The sequence below is a fragment of the Macrobrachium rosenbergii genome, chromosome 8, assembly GCF_040412425.1.
Source record: "Macrobrachium rosenbergii isolate ZJJX-2024 chromosome 8, ASM4041242v1, whole genome shotgun sequence".
NCBI lineage: Eukaryota > Metazoa > Arthropoda > Malacostraca > Decapoda > Palaemonidae > Macrobrachium > Macrobrachium rosenbergii.
Window position 1 is genome coordinate 36,561,500 of NC_089748.1, and position 23,346 is coordinate 36,584,845.

Below are 23,346 nucleotides of genomic sequence, written 5' to 3' on the forward strand. Positions count from 1 at the left end.
ATTATTGTTGAAATATGCAATTAGATTATTCTTAAAATTTGCAGTTAAATTATTGTTAAAATTTTGTTTGTGTTAATTTGTGCTGTTCAATTATGTTAAAATTGCTGTTAAATTGTTGTTGATAAATGCTCTTCAACTGTTGTTTAAATTTGCTGTTAAATTATTGTTAAAATTTTATATGAAAATATTGTCAAAATTTGCTGTAACATTAATTTTAAGATTTGCTGTTAAATTATTGTTCAACTATGCCGGTAAATTCTTCTTAAAATTTGCTGTTAAGTTATTGTTAAATTTTGCTGTAAATTTACAGCCTATAAGGCATATCACTCATACAACATTCTTTGGAAGCTTGAATTTCAAGTCAGTGGTCCCTTTGGTAATAATATAATAATAATAATATAATAATAATAATAATAATAATAATAATAATAATAATAATCTACTAATAATAATAATAATAATAATAATAATAATAATAATAATAATAATAATAATAATAATAATAATACCACATTCTTTGGAAGCTTGAATTTCAAGTCAATGGCCCCTTTGCTGAGCTCGTTCCATGTGAATAGGTTTCATCTACTCAGATATATAATAATAATAATAACAATATCAGTGCCTCGTCTTGTGTGCAGAAATCAAAAACCAAAACATGCGAAAAAGTCCTCTCCAGCCTAATTAACCAGCCAGCCAGGCAGGCAGGCTGGCAGACGCTTCAAGGCTGCCGTGAAAGGAGGCTTGGTGGTTTCTAGGGGGCACTGACAGTAATTGCTACGAAAGTTATGACTGCAGTTAAGTGCAATTAGGCCTCGATGCAAATACAGCCGTAAGGGGGGAATCCCTTTTTGTTTATGAAGAGATTACGCCAAAATGAGAGAGAGAGAGAGAGAGAGAGAGAGAGAGAGAGAGAGAGAGAGAGAGATTGAAAGTTTTGACGAATGCAGATTATGCTAGAGAGAGAGAGATACAATCGTAGGGGAAATCTCTTTTTGTTTATGAAGAGATTACGCCAGAAGAAGAGAGAGAGAGAGAGAGAGAGAGAGAGAGAGAGAGAGAGAGAGCTACAACCGTAGGGGAATCTCTTTTTATGAAGAGATTACGCCAAAAGCTACAACAGAGAAAGAGCTACAACAGTAAAGGAATCTCTTTTCCTTCATGAAAAGATTACGCCAAAATGAGAGAGAGAGAGAGAGAGAGAGAGAGAGAGAGAGAGAGAGAGAGAGAGAGAGAGAGAGAGAGAGAGAGCTAATGTATTTGTCAGCTTCTCACGTGTCTGGAAATAAACATTTAGCTTCTAAATGAAAGCGTGGACTATATTTTCCTTCATCCTCAAATGTCTATGGATCAAATTACCTAGAAGTTCACGAGAACACAGTCTTGCTTCATAAAGCATTCGCCGTCATATCTGGCTATTTAAATTAAGGTATTCAAAAACATTTTGTGGAATGACCTCTTTGATATGCAGCTTTAATTGTTAGTATGTTTTTTTTTAATATTTTACATTCGCTCATACAATCAGAGATTTCAAGCAGATTCAAGGTCGCTATGCCTATTTGCATTACAATGAATCTTTTTGTGCGTACAGATTCCTTCATAAAAAAATGGCCTTGGTTTATGCTGTAACAGATGTTTACCCTTCATTATAATTATCAGCGCTGTTTTTATTTTCCACGGAATGCAAAAAATGGTCTTTGTTTATCACGTCAATACAAAGAAATGTCATAATCGTATCAGTGGCTGTTTTTATATTAGCAGTAATAAGTTGTGTTGAGTGAGTTACCTAGCCACGGAGATCTTATTATATTGCAAACGTCTGTGGTCGTTTCATACCAAGGAATTCTTTCCTCCTCCTCCTCCTCCTCCTCCTCCTCCTCCTCCTCCTCCTCCTCCTCCTCCTCCTCATTATCATTCATATCACCACAATCGTTTTCAGCTTAAGTAAGCAACGTTTTGCCAAGAGCCTTGAAGATGAGGCAGATTGTTCGGAGGGAAAGGCTTTCAGAGAGAAGGGTCGCAGAATCGCTATTAAAGAACCCTCTGACGTCATCATGTCATACGCCAGTGATTTGTGTGTGCGTGTGTATGTGAACTTTTGAGACTTACGCTTAACTCTTTTTTTTCTCTCTCTCTCCACAGGTTCGTGCCGTTTTTTGAAGTACCTGTCTCCAGTGGATCAGGAGAGGAGGTAGTGTACCAATATTTTGTTAAAGTTTTAAAAGGTTTCTTGCTTTTATTGATGGTGTTATCAGTAAGTTTTTATGCTTGAGATCATAGTTACACAGACACCAATATATATATATATATATATATATATATATATATATATATATATATATATATATATATATATATATATATATATATATATATATATATATATATATATATATATATATATATATATCGTTTATTATTAATTTTAGCCATCATGCATTAGGAATAACTTTGGATATTAAAGACGTTATTGTATTATTATTATTATTATTATTATTATTATTATTATTATTATTATTATTATTATTATTATTATTATTAGCTGAAAATTCTGAGGATAGGCCACTTGAGAAAGTTTTGTTCTCTGGTCCGCGATTGGCCGGTGGCCCTCAACCACTGACCAGTGACGTCACGTTTGGAAAATGCCGCGTGAGAGGAAGGGGCATGACCTCTCTGCCCCTGAATGCCAATGCCACTTGAGCCAAACGATGCCCGCTAATGCCAAGTAGCGAAGAAGTGATATATATATTTCTGGGCCAAGGATCACTTTGGGGCAAATGTGAGGTTCACAAAGAGGCTTTTTTTTTTTTTGCGATATCTCCAGGGTTAATCTCTCTCTCTCTCTCTCTCTCTCTCTCTCTCTCTCTCTCTCTCTCTCTCTCTCTCTCTCTCTCTCTCAATTAGATTCTTTCTCAGAATTCTCTTACTTTTTCCCTCTCAAATAAATTATCTCTCTCTCAAAAAAAATCTCTTTCTCTCTCTCTCAATTAAAGTCTTTCTCAAAATTCTCTCTCTCTCTCTCTCTCTCTCTCTCTCTCTCTCTCTCTCTCTCTCTCTCTCTCTCTCTCTCTCTCAAATAAATTCTCTTTCTTTCTCATAAAAAATTCTCTTTCTCTTTCATTAAACTTTCAAATAAATTATTTCTCTTTCTCACTCAAATAAATTCTCTCTCTCTCTCTCTCTCTCTCTCTCTCTCTCTCTCTCTCTCTCTCTCTCTCTCTCTCTCTCTCAATTAAATAGCCCGTGGCTGTTTATTGTGTTAGGATTAAGACAATACTATAGCCCTGATTGTTTATTTTCTTTTTCATGGCCGTGCATTTTCGGCGCTTGATGGCGTTGACGTCACGGCACTTAGCCGGAACATACCGGTATGCCCTCCCACTCTCTCTCTCTCTCTCTCTCTCTCTCTCTCTCTCTCTCTCTCTCTCTCTCTCTCTCTCTCTCTCTCTGGAGCATTATTTCATGAACGTATTGTTAGTATTCATTGTTTTGTTTTAATTTGTAATTTTTTTTTATTGTTCTCCCTTGGACACTGTGAGTCGACTTTGTTATTAATGTATAACAATTTCCCATCATAGTCAAGGTTCTTGAGAACTAGTAAAAAATGCGCAGTCGAGTTTTCTGTACAGCGCATAATCAAGGCCACCGAAAATAGATCCACCTTTCGGTGGTCTCGGTATGATGCTGTATGAGCCGCGGCCCATGAAACTCTCAGCCGGCCGCGGTGGCCTGTGTTGTTGCGTTGCCAGACGCACGATTATCGCTAAGTTTAACCCTGAATAAAATAAGAACTACTGAGGCTAGAGGGCTGCAATTTGGTATGTTTGATGATTGGGAGGGTGGATGATCAGCCTACCAATTTGAAGCCCTCTAGTGTCAGTAATTTTTAAGATCTGAGGGCGGACGGAAAAAGTGCGGACGGACGGACAGCGCCGGCGCAGCAGTTTTCTTTTCAGAAACCTTAAAAACCAATTAGTGAATAAAGACTTGAGCAAGATTTATTCATTTGAATGGAAGTCAAGTCACAAACACAAGGGTCAAACCAACAGGTTTGACCAATCTCCCACGTCACCCACTTCCAGAATGTGGGACGTTTTCGCCTTTGAATATTTTCAGGAGTTTAATTGCGGTCGGTGGGGATGGGGGTGACTTAGCTCTTTACACTGCTGTGCGTGGATTCGAATTCCAATAGGGAAGGAAGGAAGGCCTTCATTTCTTTCACCATTAGATATTTTTTTTAAGATTTGCTGCGGTTAGTGTCCAGAATGAGCGAGAATATCGAGATGTTTGGATGGTATCGTGGGTTTATATATACTGTATATATATATATATATATATATATATATATCGTGCCTGTGACAATATATAATCTGCAGTAACGTATCCATTCCGATGTTTTTAACACCTAAAGTACAACACATCCGTACAAAACTTAGAAGGGCATCCGTCATCCATTATCCATCCATCATCCATCCATCATCCATCCAGCAACTCCGAGGTCAAAAATGCGTTCATCTCTGGCAACTGTTGATCCGCTCCAGTCACGTCAGTATGATGTGTGTGGGGAGACAGAGTCTTAAGCTCTGATGGCACTGGATGAGAAGCACCCAACAACCCGTCATGAGAGAGAGAGAGAGAGAGAGAGAGAGAGAGAGAGAGAGAGAGAGAGAGAGAGAGAGAGAGAGAGCCGGATTAGTAGGTAGCCAACAAGAGAAGACGAAGAGGGTCGGTTATGGAAGGAGAAGAGGTTTTTCAGGGGTGGGGATTGGGGATTGGATTGGGAAGGGGTGGGGATTGGATTAGGGAAGGGATGGGGTTGGGGATTGGATTAGGGAAGGGGTGGGGATTGAGGATTTGGATTGGGGAAGGGGGTGGGGATTGGGGATTGGATTGAGGAAGGGGTGGAGATTGGGGATTGGATTGGGGAAGGGGTGAGGATTGAGGATTGGATTGGGAAGGGGGTGGAGACTGGGGATTGGATTGGGGAAGGGGAGGTGGGAAGAGGGTGGTTGGGCTTTGGGGAAAAGAGGCCAGGCAGTCAGAGGGGAGGAGGAGGGAGGCGGGGGGGGTGGGGATCGGCCTGACGTCAACACTTGCCTAGCCGACCTCGCTCAACACGCTAAACAATGGACATTATTCACGGTAGTTGTTAGATGTGGGTCTCTCTCTCTCTCTCTCTCTCTCTCTCTCTCTCTCTCTCTCTCTCTCTCTCTCTCATGCTTGTTAACGTGTCACTTGTATCGGATAATGAGTGTTGAGTTTTTGTCTTCGCTGACTTGAATTTGGTTAGTTTCTGCAGCGGTGGAATTTTTGTCAATGTATAGCGAACTCTGACGCGTGGAACAGGAAACGTCATATCTTGAAACTCGAATAAAAAATATCGGTAAATATATTTTGGAATCACGTACCATCAGTTCAATACATTTTTATCTATTTAGTCATTTATTAATTTATTTTTTCTTTATGTATTTCCCAATACCCTCTGTTACTTCTTCCTAATGAACACCATAATATCCTTTGGAAGCTTGAATTTCAAGTCAGTGGCCCCTTTTGCTTGTTGTATGAATAGGGTTCATCTTCCATATGAATAAGGGTTCATATTCTGAAGTTTGAATTTCAAGTCAGTGTTCCCTTTGGTGGGCTTGTTCCAATAATAATCTTCTGAATAATAATAATAATAATAATAATAATAATAGGAGGAGGAGGCAGGATGCAACCCGGAACCCCACACTATAAAAACCACCCATTCGAATAGCATGACTGTGATAGACCCCAAAAAAAAAAAAAATAATAATAATAATAATAATAATAATAATAATAATAATAATAATAATAATAATAATAATAATAATATACAGCACCAGTGATTTGCCATCAGTCAAGTACTGTAATGCCCCGCCTGAAATTCTGTGAATGGGTATTGTGTCTTGAAAAGGTGTGAAATAAAAACGTCTTCAAATTCCTGTGCCCCCTTTTTTTCATTACTGAATAAGTTCAATTCTAGAAAAAATTGCAATCCTTCCCTTGGGTAAGTTTAGCCTTGGGAAATGTTTTAATCTCTGTCAGCAGATAAGTTTATCTGAGGAGATGTTTTGCTTGAGTCTTCACCAATGGGTAATGGTATCTGGTAAGGAATCAGTTCCCTTCTGTGAGTGATATATATATATATATATATATATATATATATAATATATGTGTATATAAAAGTTCGCTCGTTTTAGATCATATATTATATATATATATATATAATGTGTGTGTCAAAAGTTCGCTCGTTTTAGATCAAGCCAGCCTTGTGCTAGCACGGGCTCTTGCTCTTGGGCAACCCATAAAGGCAGAAGTTGGCTGAATCTCCCCCCCCCTCCACCCCCCCGCCACCTTGTGGACGGATAGGCCTATAAATTTGGTCTTTGAAAAAAAAAGGTGACCCTCTCCTTCGGTGGGCTAAGCTTATATATATATCCTTCGAAGCAGGTTTTGGGTTCGGACGGTCGGTGGGTTTTTAACCCTTGAGATGTGTCGTTCCTGTGAGGATTTCTGAATCCCCACCGTAAGCTTAATCCCCCCAAAAGAAAGTTGAAATCCCTCCCAGTGATTATGGCTGTCTTCGGCAGGTACAAGGAATCTAACCTCCTTGGGCAGGTACTCGTATATACGAGTATATCCTCTCCTTTGGCTTGGAAGTGATTTGGCTTGCTTGGAAGTGATTTGGCTTGATTGGAAGTGATTTGGCTTAGAAGCGATTTGGCTTGGAAGTGATTTGGCTTAGAAGTGATTTGGCTTAGAAGTGATTTGGCTTGGAAGTGATTTGGCTTAGAAGTGATTTGGTTTAGAAGTGATTTGGCTTGCTTGGAATTGATTTGGCTTGCTTGGAAGTGATTTGGCTTGGAAATAATTTGGCTTGCTTGGAAGTGATTCGGCTTGCTTGGAAGTGATTTGGCTTGCTTGGAAGTGATTTGGTTTGGAAGTGATTTAGCTTGGAAGTGATTTGGCTTAGAAGTGATTTGGTTTGGAAGTGATTTGGCTTAGAAGTGATTTGGCTTAGAAGTGATTTGGCTTGGAAGTGATTTGGCTTGGAAGTGATGTAATTGCTGACATAAATAGTAGTCTCATTATCGAAAGGTGATTGAATTCCCAATGCTGTAATCTCTTCCTGTGGCTTGGCTTATCTTTAAAAACCTTCTTAGTGATTTGCAGTATAAAAAATCTGCGCTCAGTTTGAACTAAAGAAACCTAACCTAAACTAAAAAAAAATGCAGACATACATTGGTCACATTGAGGCCTTTGTAACCATCAAAGGGACAAGTGGGTCTGCTCCTCTTTTTCCATTTTGTTATTTCATGTTCTCGTTTTCCTATTCATATTTTGAGTTTTCTGTAAAAGAAAACTATTGTGCCGGCATTGTCTGTCCGTCTGCACACCCACAAACATCTCAGTGGATTCTTGAACGAGATCTTCGCCAAATCGCAAATCTGGAAAACTCCTCTTAATCTGCCGGTAGCTTACGACCGCTAATTTCGAGCGAAGATGATGATGATAGGAAGTCATATTTATCAGTGAGGTGTGTGATAAAATGATGTCGAGTTTATCAGATCCACCAAACTAGCACCTTGAGCGGACTGGATCATCGTAGATAATTTTTGAGCGCGCTTCCGTGCTAGGAACATCGTGATCTCTCTCTCTCTCTCTCTCTCTCTCTCTCTCTCTCTCTCTCTCTCTCTCTCTCGCCGTTGCGGGAACAATATTTAGGGCCGAGCTTATATGGGGGAGTACTGTAATCACCCGGCGGAAAGTTCGCCCTGCAAGATTGCTTTCGTCATATTTACGACTGCTAAAACTAGAGCAGTCAGACCACAACGGCGTGGGGAGTTCACTTTACGATTCGCCAGTCCACTCCGCAGATGGCTGCGTTGTTTTCCGCGGCACTGACCTGGAACGCCGTGGGATATATATATATATATATATATATATATATATATATATATATATATATATATATATATATATATATATATATATATATATATATATATATATATATATATATATATATATACACATACATACATACACATATACATATTATATGATCCATCATTCTTAATTTTACCGTTGATTTATACGGAATAAAATTGGATATATATTTATGCAGCCTTCGCTGTGGGATTGAGTTCCCAGATAATGTCTAGAACTTGGTCCTTCACGTACGTGTAGGGGCAGTGCTATTATTTTGCACTACTGTCACATTCATTGACATTGCAAATCTGATCTGCCATCAGCGAAAGCATGTGATTCTTCGTCGAAGTATTACTATGTCTCAAGGATTTTGAGAAGCCTTTTTGGGGAGACAGTTGCGTTCCTCATTTTTGACAGTTATTGCAGTTGCTACACTAATGCTGTTCTTCTTGCATTTTAATGCATTTTTATCTGTTTATTGATTTAGTAATTTCTCTCTTTTTTTTAATAAGTGGGATCTCTTCTTTCTGTGTTCACCTTTATTTCCTCTTACTTCTTCTTAATTAATGAACACCATAATATTCTTTGGAAGCTTGAATTTCAAGTCAGTGGCCCCTTTAGTGGGCTTGTTCCATATGAATAAGGTTCATCTTCCTAATAATAATAATAATAATAATAATAATAATAATAATAATAATAATAATAATAATAGTGGTTTAGGATTGTGCCTGTCGCCATTCCAATGACCTGGTTAGCTCGCCGTACAACACTGTTCTTGCTGGAGCGACCGTGAGCTTGCTCGAACTGACCCAGTACATACTGTACATAGGTCGGGGAGGGGGCCCGAGCTGTACATTGGGGAAGGGGAAGGAGAAAGAGGTGGGGCGGGGAGGAGGGGTTGATCGACCTCGGCCTTGGCACCAAACATGACGATGTGGCTCCTCCTCCCCCCTTTCTCTGAGTTCCTGCTCCTTTAGCTTCACCCCCCCTCCTCCTCCTCCTTCCTCCTCCTTCCTCCTCCTCCTTCCTCCTTCTTCTTCTTCTTCTTCTCGTTGCTTCCCACCTCCTTCTGCTGCTTCTGCTGCACTTCCTTCTTCTCGTAGGGCCAAGAGAAAGTAAGTGTCTCCTCAGAGATTCCAGGTAGGTTTTGGCGGGGGGGGGGGGGGGCGGTGGCCCTTGGTCGCAGAAAGGAAGGAGACGCCGCGGAGGGCATTGGCAAGTCCTAATTCGGTTTCTGACACGCACAGGAATGTGTCGGTATAGGAAGGAAAGGGGACGGTTCTGCCGATTCTGACCCTCGCTGTTAGTTCTCCCCCCTTCCCCTTCCCCCTTTCCCCTTCCCCCCCTTCCCCTTCCCCTTTCCTTTCCCCTTCCCCTTCCCTCGCTGCTGCTGCTGCTGCTGCGGCAGCATTTGTACTTCCCATTTAGCTTGTACTTCGCTGCCTATCGGTCATTGTTTTGATTTGTGGTTGAGGTTAATAAATTCCTTCTCTCTCTCTCTCTCTCTCTCTCTCTCTCTCTCTCTCTCTCTCTCTCTCTCTCTCTCTCATACATGTGTCAGTTGCCTTCCGTGTTGGCAGTTTTCCGTAGCGTACTCTCTCTCTCTCTCTCTCTCTCTCTCTCTCTCTCTCTCTCTCTCTCTCTCTCTCAGTTCTCTCAGTTTTCGTACTCTCTCTCTCTCTCTCTCATGTGTCAGTTGCCTTCCGTGTTGTCAGTTTTCCGAAGTGTACTCTCTCTCTCTCTCTCTCTCTCTCTCTCTCTCTCTCTCTCTCTCTCTCTCTCTCTCTCTTCACTTGTTTGTTTCCCTTGCATTGTTTTATGTTAACCGTTTTCAGTTTTATTGTGAGCCAGACGATTTGTAATTGTAAGCAAGCAAAATTGATCTCACGCTTGTTATGGCATCCGAAAGACCTCATGACGTAAAATATCGTTATGCATCTATAAATATAGTAACGTAAGATTAACCTCGCGCATTGTGACGCTTGAAACCCGTTGTTCTTAATGATTCTATAGCCATAATTCCGAGTTGTTTTCCCTTACGGTGTAGTGGCTCTTAATAGATATCCCCGAAACACATTGCATGTTCAGGTAGTCTTTGTTTCACGTCGATAATTTTTATTATTTTTGTGTGTTTGTGTGTGTGTTTGTGCAGCATTAATAGTTCCGTACCGTCTTTCGACTCTGTAATCGTTGTCTGAATAAGAGGGAAAAAAATAATCTTGGAAATGCGTCAGAATCGCCTCCTGTACCACGCAGTTCCATTCACTGGAGTCTGCGTCGCCTTCCTTAAACAGTACGAGCAAGGTAGACTCCCCCTCCCCCTTTTTTATGGGGGTGGGGTTTCTTGTATGTTTGTGAGTAATTCTGCATTCATTCGTTTGCTTGGTAACCATTTATTTATACGGAATGAAGGACATGCCTCTTGGGGTCAGCTTCCGTTCAGAATACCTCCATCTTTTTTTCAGCCATGTTTGGTTCTTTTCATCAACAATTTTCATTTCTTCAGATATTTTTTGCCACCAGTTTTTATTCCTTCAAAAAATATTTTTTTCCACCAAATTTCATTCCTTCAAATATTTTTTTCCACCAACTTTCATTCCTTCAAATATTTTTTTTCCACCAACTTTCATTCTCTCAAATATACTTTTTCCACTAATTTTCATTCCTTCAAATATTTTTCTCCACCAATTTACATTCCTTCAAATATTTTTCTCCGCCAGTTTACATTCCTTCAAGTATTTTTTCCGCCAATTTACATTTCTTCAAATATTTTTCTCCACCATTTACATTCCTTCAAATATTTTTCTCCACCAATTTACATTCCTTCAAATATTTTTCTCCACCAATTTACATTCCTTCAAATGTTTTTCTCCACCAATTTACATTCCTTCAAATATTTTTTTCAACCAATTTTCATTCCTTCAAAAAATATGTTTTTTACCAATTTTCATTCTTTCCAATATTTTTCAACCTATTTTCATTCCTTCAGATATTGTTTCCCACAAATCCCACAGATGTACATTACATATGTTTATGAAAGCTTACTAGATTGTATGAAATATAATGACAGCACAGTGAATAGGGTATACAAGATATATTCACATAGACACCATTGTACAGTGTATGGTTGTATTAAGCTGCCATTATTATTATTTACATTATGTTTTTTACGGTGACTATCATTGTCTCCCTGACGTAGAAGTAAAAACTTCTGTCTAGTAGGGTGGAGAGTTACTGCTGTTCTCGCTTCAACCTAACACGCGTCTGCTCGAATTCCATTTGATAAAAGTCATATTTCTTCGTATTTCGCTTTTAAATTCATTATTATTATTATTATTATTATTATTATTATTATTATTATTATTATTATTATTATTATTATTATTGTGTATAACTGTCAATGCCGAGAACAGGAGTAACTATGTATAAGGTCCACAATAATATATCTAGTTTCACATTCTACCATTGCTATATTATTGTGGACCTTATACAAGATTATTATTATTATTATTATTATTATTATTATTATTATTATTATTATTATTATTATTATTATTATTCAGAAGATGTATTGGTAATCACATGCAAAACTATAAGGAAAAGGAATGAATATGAGAGGTCGGTTTTTGGCTTATTATTATTATTATTATTATTATTATTATTATTATTATTATTATTATTATTATTATTATTATTATTATCCGTCGTAGTAAAGTATGAAAATAGCAACTGTAGTATATTTCCGACGCAATTGTAGTGTACATTACACCTGTCTGTCATGGTGGATATAAATTTGGAAACATCTGCCGACCAGATCTGATGCAGTTGTGACCTGAAGGTCGAAACGTTTACATCGCCAAGTATGGACACATTGTTGAGATGAGAGAGAGAGAGAGAGAGAGAGAGAGAGAGAGAGAGAGAGAGAGAGAGAGAGAGAGAGAGAGAGAGTCAAAACAAGGACCAGTAACAGAAGGCAGATGACCGTATCCAGTATAAAAGATTGACCTGGTGTGTGTATTTGTATGTGTGAGAGAGAGAGAGAGAGAGAGAGAGAGAGAGAGAGAGAGAGAGAGAGAGAGAGAGCATATGCAAAACACTGCTCATTGCATTTGTATAAAGTTGTACCTGTGAGTCTGCACTGCACCAACTTGAGCGGTTAAATGGGGTATTATTATTATTATTTAAATGGGTATGCAAATAATGACGACTCCTAGGAGTTAATAGATCTGAAAGAACAATTAAAAAATGCGCCGAAGTTTCTTCGGCGCAATCGAGTTTTCTGTACAGACGCTAGAGCGCATAATCAAGACCACCGAAAATAGATACATCTTTCGGTGGTCTCGGTATAATGCTGTATGAACCGCGGCCCATGAAACTTTAATCAGGGCCCGGTGGTGGCCTAACCTATATCGTTTCCAGAAGCATGATTATGGCTGACTTTAACCTTAAATAAGATAAAAACTACTGAGGCTAGAGGGCTGCAATTTGGTATGTTTGATGATTGGAGGGTGGGTGATCAACATAGCAATTTGCAGCCCCCTAGCCTCGGTAGTTTTTAAGATCTGAGGGCGGACAGAATAAAGTGCGGACGGACAGACAAAGCCGGCACAATAGTTTTCTTTTACAGGAAACTAAAAATGAATTATTTTGATGTATTCACCCACGACAACTCTTCTTGTTCTTTTGTTACATCATCTGTATTCTTATCGGAGTGGGGGGCGGGGGGGGGGGAAATGTTCCCTGTTGCAAAGTCTGAGCGGATATTCGTTACTAAAACATGAGTGAGGTAATCTCTCTCTCTCTCTCTCTCTCTCTCTCTCTCTCTCTCTCTCTCTCTCTCTCTCTCTCTCTCTCTCTGATAATTTTCTACCTGTTCCTTTACCTTTGTATTAAATAATAATAATAATAATAATAATAATAATAATAATAATAATAATAATAATAATAATAATAATAATAATAATAATACTTCATTTCTAATATCAATTCATATAATATATTTGAAAAAAAAAAAAAAAAATGGCGCCAAGAGGCTACAGTTTTCATTTATTATTTATTTATTATCAAACGAAACAAATTCGCAATGAGAAATAAAATATGAGTCTGTTCCCCGTTTTGGTGGGGATAAGCCCCCCCATCCTGAACCGAGGAGGATTATATGGCCTTTGGAATACAGATGGGAGGTAGGATTTAATGAGCTTAGAAGAAAAGAGGATGAAGGCTGAGCTCACGCTCTCTTAGAAAACAAAGTTTTGTGTCTCCTTCATTAAAAAAAAGGGGGGTGGGGGAAGTGTACTCCGGATTTGTGGGTTTTCATTCATTAAGTGAAGGATGGAAGTGGCATTAACTGCATGTTGTATATTTCTGTATGAAAGTATCTATTATGGTAAAGGGCTTTTTTGTATATATATATATGTATACATAAATAAATATATGTATAATATATATGAATAAATATATATATGTATATAAATAATATATATATGTATATATAAATAATATATATATGCGATTATTATCACCTTTTGTGCGCGATTTATTTATGACACATTACCATAGGTGAAAAATAAGAGACCGGTTTCGACTTTATTTCCAAGCCATTGACGAAGGACTGATACAGAGTATTAGAGTCACAAATATGTATATTTTACAGAGACAGTGCTGACGAACATACACACACATATATATGTATGTATGTGTGTGTGTGTATGCATGTATGTATGTGAGGAAGAAGGTGAAAACTACTCAGTATGAAAGCATTACTGGATAGCCCTAGCCGAGTAAGTCCTACATAGAGCTTGCACTGTGCGGTGCACTGTTGGCATTACTTTAAGTTTTTTTTGCAGCGTACCTTCTTTAGGCCCCTAGCTGCAACCCCTTTCATTCCTTTTACTGTACCTCCATTCATATTATCCTTCTCCCACCTTACTTTCCACCCTCTCTAACAATTGATTCATAGTGCAACTGCTTTGAGGTTTTCCTCCTGTTACGCCTTTCAGACCTTTTACTCTCATTTTCCTTTCCAGCGCTGAATGACCTCATAGGTCCCAGTGCTTGGCCGCTGGCCTAAACTCCATAGCCCAGTCCAGTCTAGAAGGGAGAGAGAAATAAGGACAAAAGGTTACCTGGGGCGTGGTCTAAGAAGAGCCCATGACCTGGGGGGGCCATTGAATTGAACCGAGTGGTCTGATCCCAATTTTCGATCGCCTCTCAAGATCAGGTGAGCCTCTGGCAATTTGAGTTTGCGTGCAATCAGCGTGTTGTTGCATTAAAGGTAATCTCATTTACGTAACACAGTATTGTGTTAGGGAAATGAAAGGCAGCTACGTGTCACTTAATGCACAGCAGTTGGAGAGAGAGAGAGAGAGAGTTGTTTTGAGTTGTTTTTACCTTGGAATCGCGTCACATTGCCTTGTTATCATTCAGAGGGCAGCAACGCACGAAAGGTCTTTGCCTCTGTATCATAATTACAAATGAGAGCCCTATCTTATCTCTCTCTCTCTCTCTCTCTCTCTCTCTCTCTCTCTCTCTCTCTCTCTCTCTCTCTCTTATCAGAGGTGCTTTAGGGGTTTTACAGAACTTTTTTTGTTCTCCCGGTTTGAGGTCATTGCAGTGTTAAATAGGACGTTGATAACAGTGGTGTTCAATCTTTCGGTTACTTAGTTCTTTAGCTATTATTATTATTATTATTATTATTATTATTATTATTATTATTATTATTATTATTATTATTATTATTATTGATGGAAACGTACTTTGTAAACATTTTTGGGCCGTAGTAATAGCTGAATAATCGGGTTTTCGAACTGATTTCTGATGAATGTTAGATTTTTCCTGTGCTGAAAGGTGTCAGCTGATTTTCAACCTTATTGCACCTTTCAATGACCTCTTTTTTGCTGATATCATTTGCGATTGATGTAATCATTTTAATCGTAATTTGGGTAGTGCTGGGGGGGGGGGGGGGAACCCATCGTCACCACTCCTTCCCTCCCACCCCCCCCCTCCTCAGTTATGCATTGCACAGTTTTCTTTGAGTGTTATTATTATTATTATTATTATTATTATTATTATTATTATTATTATTATAACGAGCTTGATGGCGCGCGCTACGCTGCGCTGGAACCCGGCGCTTCCCGTCATACCCTCCCGATCCCCTACCAACCCCGCCCCCACCCGGACAGAAAAAAACTGCGGACAGAATAAAGTGCGGACGGACAGACAAAGCCGGCACCATAGTTTTCTTTTACAGAAACCTCAAAGGACCATCCGTGTGTTGCTAATTGCTTCCGTGCTCCCATCAGCCCGACTTTTGATTCAGATCTTGTCGTCTGAGGAATTTCGATTGATTTTGAATTGTTTCAGTTGATTGATTCATAATTAAGTGATATTTCATCACGCACTTTTGTGTCATTAGGAATATTTAAGCTTTTATCAGTTGACTGACTGATTAGAAAGTAATATTTCAGTGCATTTTTTTTTGTCATTAGGAATATTTAAGCTTTTATCAGTTGACTGACTGATTAATAGGCTATATTTCAGTACACTTTTTTTTTTTTTAATCTGAGAGAAACTTAGCTTTTAAAGGCATACGCGTTAAGGTTTATGTTGCTTTTGGGGAAGTGCCGGAAAGTTTTGGCCCACGTCGGGGCAGGATATTGTTTACATATCTCTGAAGAAGAAGAAGAAGAAGAAGAAGAAGAAGAAGAAGAAAGAAGAAGAAGAAGAAGAAAAGGAAATAGTTTTATACGTGGTAGTGATAATAACGAATACTGAGAATTGTCACCAAGTGGAACACGGGAGGTATTCGTTTGGTTATAGAAAGCGAGATCTTTTGGACCTTGGTAGAAAGTATCTTCAATACATTTGGTTTTTTTATGAGGTTACAGTATTAATGTGGGGTTGGGGGGTGTTGAACAGTAGGTTCCTTGGTACTGCGTCCTGTAGTCGCAGTAGGAAAGGGAGGAAGACGAGGGTATGGAGGAGGAGGAGGAGGAGGAGGAGGAGAAGGAGGAGGAGAAAGACAAGGGTAAGAAGAAGGAGGAGGAGGAGAAAAACAAGGGTAAGGAGGAGGAGGAGGTAGGGGCACGATGGAGGAGGAGAGGAGGAGGAGAAAGACAAGGGTAAGGAGGAGGACGTGGGGACGGGAGGAGGAGGAGGAGGAGGAGGAGGAGGAGGAAATAGAGGGTGGTGACATTCAAAGGAAGCATTGTTGCGCTACTGTGAATGGCGAGTGGTGTTGGGTTCCGACGTAAATATTATTCATGACAACCTTTCCTTTCGCCCTCCATGCAGACCAAGGTTTTGTTTGGGGAGTGGGAGGGAGGGAGGGGGAGGGGGTAGAGGGGGATAGAAGGCCCCTAGGAGGGGAATACGGAAGGAGGTTAGACCGCAGGGGCAGTATTAGGGGATCTGTGGTGTTGAGGTAGGAAGATGTTGCTGGGTATTTCTGTGCATGACTACAGGGAAATTACAGCGATGCTTACAATACATAATGGCATTATGGGAAAGGGAGTTTGGAGTGGTCTCTCCTCCCCCCCTCTCTCTCTCTCTCTCTCTCTCTCTCTCTCTCTCTCTCTCTCTCTCCACGTGTCATTGTTGAATATTTTTACGAAGCAAACTGCTCACGCCAGTCTCTCTCTCTCTCTCTCTCTCTCTCTCTCTCTCTCTCTCTCAACGTGTCACTGTTGAATATTTTTATGAAGCAAACTGATTTGTCCAATCTCTCTCTCTCTCTCTCTCTCTCTCTCTCTCTCTCTCTCTCTCTCTCTCTCTCTCTCAACGTGTCACTGTTGGATGTTATTACGCAGCAAACTGCTTACACCAATCTCTCTCTCTCTCTCTCTCTCTCTCTCTCTCTCTCTCTCTCTCTCTCTCTCTCTCTCTGAACTTATCGGACAATAACGTTGCCAAACATTTCGTTTATAAGAATTAAAGACTTAAAGACTTCACCTGATAGCTGTTAGAGAGATCATATAGAAAAGTAATTATTATTATTATTATTATTATTATTATTATTATTATTATTATTATTATTATTATTATTATTATTCAGAAGATGAACCCTATTCATATAGAACAAGCCCACCAAAGGGGCCACTGACTTGAAAGTTCAAGCTCCCAAAGATTATTATTATTATTATTATTATTATTATTATTATTATTATTATTATTATTATTATTATTATTATTATTATTATTATGTGGAGCAAGTCCACCACAGGGGCCACTGACACGAAATTCAAGCTTCCAAAGAATATTAAGGTGTTCATTAGGAAGAAGTAAGAGGAAGTTAAGGATATACAGAAAGAAGAGATCCCACTCACTTATTAAAAAAGAAAAAATAGATTAATAAATTAACAACTATATAAAAATGTATTAAAATGCAAAGAGAATAGCATTAGGGTAGCAATGCATTTCATCTTCGCTTGAACTTCCAAAGTTCCAATTCCACCACATCTTCAGTAGGGAGACCGTTCCACAGTCCTACGGCGTGAGGAACAAAGGACCTCTGGAACTGGTAGACCCTCGGAAATCTCGGCTTGTAAGCTGTTTATGAGATCCTCCTTCAACGGTTCCTGTTTATGGTGTTTTGAGTCGGAACCGATTGAGAGAGAGATACAGTAGGTTCCCGCTGGTCGTTTCCCGAGATGTACCCGGGTACCGGGACCTTTCCGTGAAAAAAGGCAGACGCCATATCTTAAAAACTAACCATAGAATTTTCTTGAAAATAATCTCGTTATGTTTCCCATACCCAATTTAATGGAGAGGGGATAAACTCTAATCTAACCTAACCTAACCTAATCTGACTTAACCTAATCTAACCTAACTTAACCTGACTTGACTTAGCCCAAGGGCATGACTGAAAAACCGGGGCTGGTTCAGTACTAGCATACATCTCAGGAATTTGCTTGCCGCTGGGGCCACTACCGACTACTTGCGGAAAAGTCTGTGAATTCAGTTTTGTGATGTATCATATTCATGACTGCGTGAATTGGAGGGCGGATAATGCATGTAATTTGAGACTTCTGTAGTTACATACGCGAAAATTCCTTCGTTGTTTTCAAAAGTTATTTTTTCTTGTGAAGTCATTCTGATTTCCATTTATTTTCATTGTTTTTAAAAAGGTTTTTGTTGCTTGTTAAGTCCTTTACTCATTTCCATGTATTTTATTCGGATAGCCCTTCGTCCCCCCTCCCCCCCAAAAAAATCAGGTACCCAAACTTTGTCCTAAAGGAATTTTCAACATTTCCTGGTTTACAGAAATTAGAAAATAAATCTTTTGAAATTATATCCAACACCTTAATCGTTTGGCATTGGTTGATAAACCGTCCATTTTTGGCAAGGTGTCGAATAGGCATTTTGGAATTTTTTGAGTCGTGCGCATCGACGGTGATTTTATCATCAACTTCCTTTTTCAGCAAAGTATCAAGCGTGTCTCTCCCACCATACATCCTGGATGGAGAGAGACAGTCTTTATACTTTGCTGAAACAAGAAGTCAGTGATAAAATCACCGTCGATGCAGATAACTCGAAAAATTGAAAAAAAAAAAGGTCATATTCGACACATTGCCAAAAATTGGACGAAACATTTCTATTATACTACGGTATATGAAACTTGAGTCTTAAGGGTCATTTCTCCCCTTGCAGACCATAGGATTTTCCACCTTGTTTCCCTTGGGTATACCTGACGCTTCATTACTCAGGAGCGCAGGCACTTCATCATCTGGAGAGACACAAATGGAATACCTGGACTATCTTGTGCAGGAGGAACAAATGGGGCTGCCCCATTCATTCTGCTCCTCCGTCGGAAGTTGTGTGTGTGTTGTGTGTGTGTGGATGTGTATGTATGTATGTGCGTGATTATCTCTTTAGCTCGGCAGTACAATAATTGTTTATTTCCTGAATGGGGCTTCATTTAGTAGCGTGGAAAGGACAGTCAGTGTCCCGATAAATGACTATTTATCATTCAGTTAGATAACATCAACGATCCATAACCCCTTTCGTTCCTTTTACTGTACCTCCTTTCATATTCACTTTCTTCCATCTTACTCTCCTCAACCCTCTCTTAACAATTGATTCATAGTGCAACTGCTTTGAGGTTTTTCTCCTGTTACACCTTTCAAACCTTTTACTGTCAATTTCCATTTCAGCGCTGAATGACCTCATAGGTCCCAGTGCTTGGCCTTTGGCCTAAACTCTACATTCCATTCCATTCCATTCCATTCCATTCCAACAAGTGCTAGAATCGTATAAATGGGGTAAGACCTTTGGTAAATGATTTAAAATATTACATTTAAAATAATTAGACATAATGTAATCAGTAACGGCAGAGTTTACAGTAATAATGAGATACGTATTAAAAAAATATAGTTACCAGATGATTCACATATGTATGCAATCAAGATGGTAATGAGATATTTTCCCGTGACAATAATTTTTCGCGGTTTCCTTCATCTTTCTATCTTTATAACTTTCACGGGACTTGGAATCTGAAAACTTCAGAGCAAAGATTTAAATGCATTGCTATCCTGAATCGATTCTCCTTGTAATTTATAATTCACTTGCGTTCTCATCTCTTTGTTTTTCAGTTTGTTAATTTATTTTTTCTTCTCTGATAATTTATCTCTCCTTCTGTTTTCCCATTACCTTTTGTAATTCTTTCTAATGCACACCTTATACTTTGGAAGCTTGAATTCCAAATCATATGGCCCTGTGGACTTGTTCTATGTGATCACAGAACGGGGTTCATGTTCTGAATAATAATAATAATAATAATAATAATAATAATAATGGCGAAACAAATCTACAGTTATCATAACTGTGGATTTGTCTCCCCATTTCAAGACTCCTGCTACAGCAATAATAATAATAATAATAATAATAATAATAATAATAATAATAATAATAATAATAATATCAGTACTTGCACCTCCATCATCACACATCACAGAGGCTTGCCCTGAGTTCTGTCTCCTCGCTGTGAGTTGGAGGTCAATGTTGGTTCGGTTGGGATAATAATGATGTTCATAACAGAGGAGAATAATGCAGGAGGAGGAGGAGGAGGAGGAGGAGGAGGAGGAGGAGGAGGAGGAGGAGGAGGAGAACGGGAGTGAAGGTACCGGGAGGGGATGGGGAGGTGCCCGGAGGTCAAGTCCAGGGTATGGGTATCGGGGTGGTATCTGCTGGGGAGGTGGGGTGGGTGGAGCCCACGCGAGAGGCGGTCGGGGTTGGGGGGGTATATATATTGGGTGGTGACCCGCATGACCTAAGGTAACCGGAGATCTTGCAGCTTGTCTCGGCTCCCAGCCTTTAGGGCGTGAATGGGCGGCTAATGTGCTTTTTTTCTGTGCGTATTACTAGGGAGGTTTCGTTGTGGGGGGGGGAGAGGGGGGGAGGTCTTTTGCCCCCATGCTGAGAGGGCAGTTGTTGTAGATGTGGTCTGAGTAGGAAGATTAGGGAAATTTATTTCGGTAGATTGTCATGTATTCCATATAGATAAGATATGAGTATATATATATATATATATATATATATATATATATATGTGTGTGTGTGTGTGTGTGTGTGTGTGTGTGTGTGTGTGTGTGTATGTATGTATCTATATGTATATGGGTGTGTATAAGAAGCACGAGAATGTGGTTAATGTTTTGGGAATTCAAGAGGGTTCAGATGTAGAAATTTTTATATATACAATATAAATATAAATATATATACATATAATATATATATATAATATATATATGTGTTTGTGTGTGTGTGTGTGTTTGTGTGTGTGACATTCGACAACAGATTTATAGCATTACCAACAAGAGCACAACTGGAGCCTTGAAACTTGAGCGAGGTAACTTCTAAGGAGTCAAGTTCTTAAGCGATGAGGAAAACAAGAGATAATAAGCCTGATAAAAAAAAATATATATATAAAGAACATTTCTCTGCATTTGACGAACACTTGTATTCCGCAGTGATGAATAATTAGTATCTCTGCCACTTCGGTCATGCTTGGCAATGGCGTTGCCATCTTTCGGTACCGTTGTCGTTCGCCATGTGCGAAGAAGCGTTCGCTGTGTCGCGGCTTCAGTCGCTCTATGTAAAGACGGTATTCGCTCTACGGCTTAAGTGTGGAAAAACGCCCTGTCATCGCATCTTATGCAGATGCTGCAGGTATAAGTCTTCTTTTATTTGAGGTGCAAAAAATGCGACAACACATAAGAAAGCTGTGGAACCTCGTGACTGGACGTTTTCTCAATGATTTGAGAAAAATAGAATATGTGTGTTTTCTCTTGTTTTGATGGCGAGATGGAAAAAAAAAAACTGAAGAATATAAAAGAAATGATAATAATAAAATGAAAAGCAGTCTTGCTTGAAGAATAAAATAAATGATAACCAACAAAGGAAAAGCATTCTTGCTTGAAGAATAAAAGAAATAATAACCAACAAAGGAAAAGCATTCTTGCTTTACGAATAAAAGAAATAATAATCAACAAAGGAAAAGCATTCTTGCTTGAAGAATAAAATAAGTAATCAACAAAGGAAAATCATTCTTGCTTGAAGAATAAAATAAGTAATCAACAAAGGAAAAGCATTCTTGCTTGAAGAATAAAATAAATAATAATAAAAAAGGGAAAGCATTCTTGCTTGAAGAATAAAATAAATAATAATAAAAAAGGAAAAGATTCTTGCTTGAAGCCGCGATGCTACTGCATGTTGTCGTGTGTCCTCTGCTCTTTGAAAGCAGAAGCCGCCGCTGGTATTCCGATTTGTATTTTGAATTTTTCTTCTCTTTTTTTCCCCCTCACTCGCTGTTATACACTCGGAAGTTTTGTCCGCATACCAGGTCCTTTGATGCCCAGGGTGCAATGAATTGCCTCTATCGCCTCTCCTCTTCTACAGTTACTTTTGTTTTGACAGTTAAAAACGACAGAATTTATTTATGTTGAGGCTACGCGCGCTTATAGCAGCCTTCTGCTGGGGGTAGAGGGCTTGGAGTGTTTGGTATTCTATAACTGATGGGGGTAGTGCCGCCAGTGCGCCTCACGCAGTGCGCTGTGGGCATCGCTGAATGTTCTCTGCGGCAACCCCTTTCGTTCCTTTTACTGTACCTCCTTTCGTATTCTGTCTTCCATCATACTTTCTTGATTCGTAGTGCAACTGCTTTGAGGTTTTCCTCCCGTTACACCTTTCAAACCTCTTACTGTCAATTTCCGAATGACCTCATAGGTCCCAGTGCTTGGGCTTGAGCCTAAACTCTACATTGGGCTTGTAGAATGAGGCATTCTTCTGATGGTTGCTCTTTCGTTGCGTGTGTTCGTATGTGCGTTATGTTGTTCCTGTTGCATAATATCTAAGCCCCGTTCAGAGCAGGCTTTGATAACTCGTTTAAAATGATTAATGATGATCGGCTGCGTTTGATGTGAATTTGCCTGAATGATACTTCGCTTACAATGAGGAAGGAGCCGACAGCGATGACAGAAGCACTGAAAGGAGGAGGAGGAGGAGGAGGAGGAGGAGGAGGAGGAGGAGGAGGAGGAGACATCGAGGTCAAGTAGGAAGAGGAAAGGACTTTGACGTAACGGGCATCAAAGTCCTGCCATTTGTACCCACCGGTCGGTATTGAATTCCATTTGTTCTCCTCTCTCTCTCTCTCTCTCTCTCTCTCTCTCTCTCTCTCTCTCTCTCTCTCTCTCTCTCTCTCTCTCTCGTGATTGTAGTTATTCGAGGTCGAGAAGCTGTTGATTTTTTTTATTGCTTATGAGAATATTTGTCGTGTTTTATTATTATTATTATTATTATTATTATTATTATTATTATTATTATTATTATTATTATTATTATTATTATTATTATTATTATTTTCTTCTGCTTCTTATTTTTATCATCATCATCATCATCATCCATCATCATCATCATTATTATTATAACTACCATCGAGCCCTAACACTGACACCACGTCCAATCCCGACAAAAATGTTTCCAGTCTCCTGGAAAGACTTTCGTAGCATTGCCTGGTGACGACGTCACGAGGCTGGACACTGCGAGTGAATGACCGGAGGATGACCCAAGCGGAGATTAGGCCAAAGTTGCGGCTTTTGGGGAAGGTGGCGGCAAGGCGAGAGAGGTCGAGAAATTAACCGTTGGAAGACACCTGATGTCATTCGATCCTTTCTCTGCCTGGCGGGGGCGAAGTTCTCGCGTGAGATTTTTGATAAACGACAGGAACTTGAAGTGTTCGCTCTCTCTCTCTCTCTCTCTCTCTCTTTTTCTTCTGCTGAGGAGAGCTGGATTATCCTGGAATTTCTTTGATCAGTTTTTTGGCCGTGTTTTTTGTTTGTGTATCTTTATTTGATAGGCTCTCTCTCTCTCTCTCTCTCTCTCTCACAGAGTTTTTGACTGAGGAAT

At 39.3% G+C, this 23,346-nt stretch overlaps 1 protein-coding gene across 10 annotated transcripts in view; it reads left to right on the forward strand.

Annotated features, from left to right (window-relative positions):
• Window positions 1-23,346, forward strand: part of LOC136840709 (orphan steroid hormone receptor 2-like) — a 369,221-nt gene that overhangs the window by 102,869 nt on the left and 243,006 nt on the right. For 7 of the 10 annotated variants that reach the window (XM_067107524.1, XM_067107516.1, XM_067107526.1 and 4 more), the window contains exon 3: window positions 2,140-2,188. The exons of the other annotated variants lie outside the window; for them this stretch is intronic. The gene's annotated coding sequence lies outside the window, so the exon portion shown is untranslated. The remainder of the gene's footprint in view (window positions 1-2,139; window positions 2,189-23,346) is intronic. 10 annotated transcript variants of the gene reach the window in all.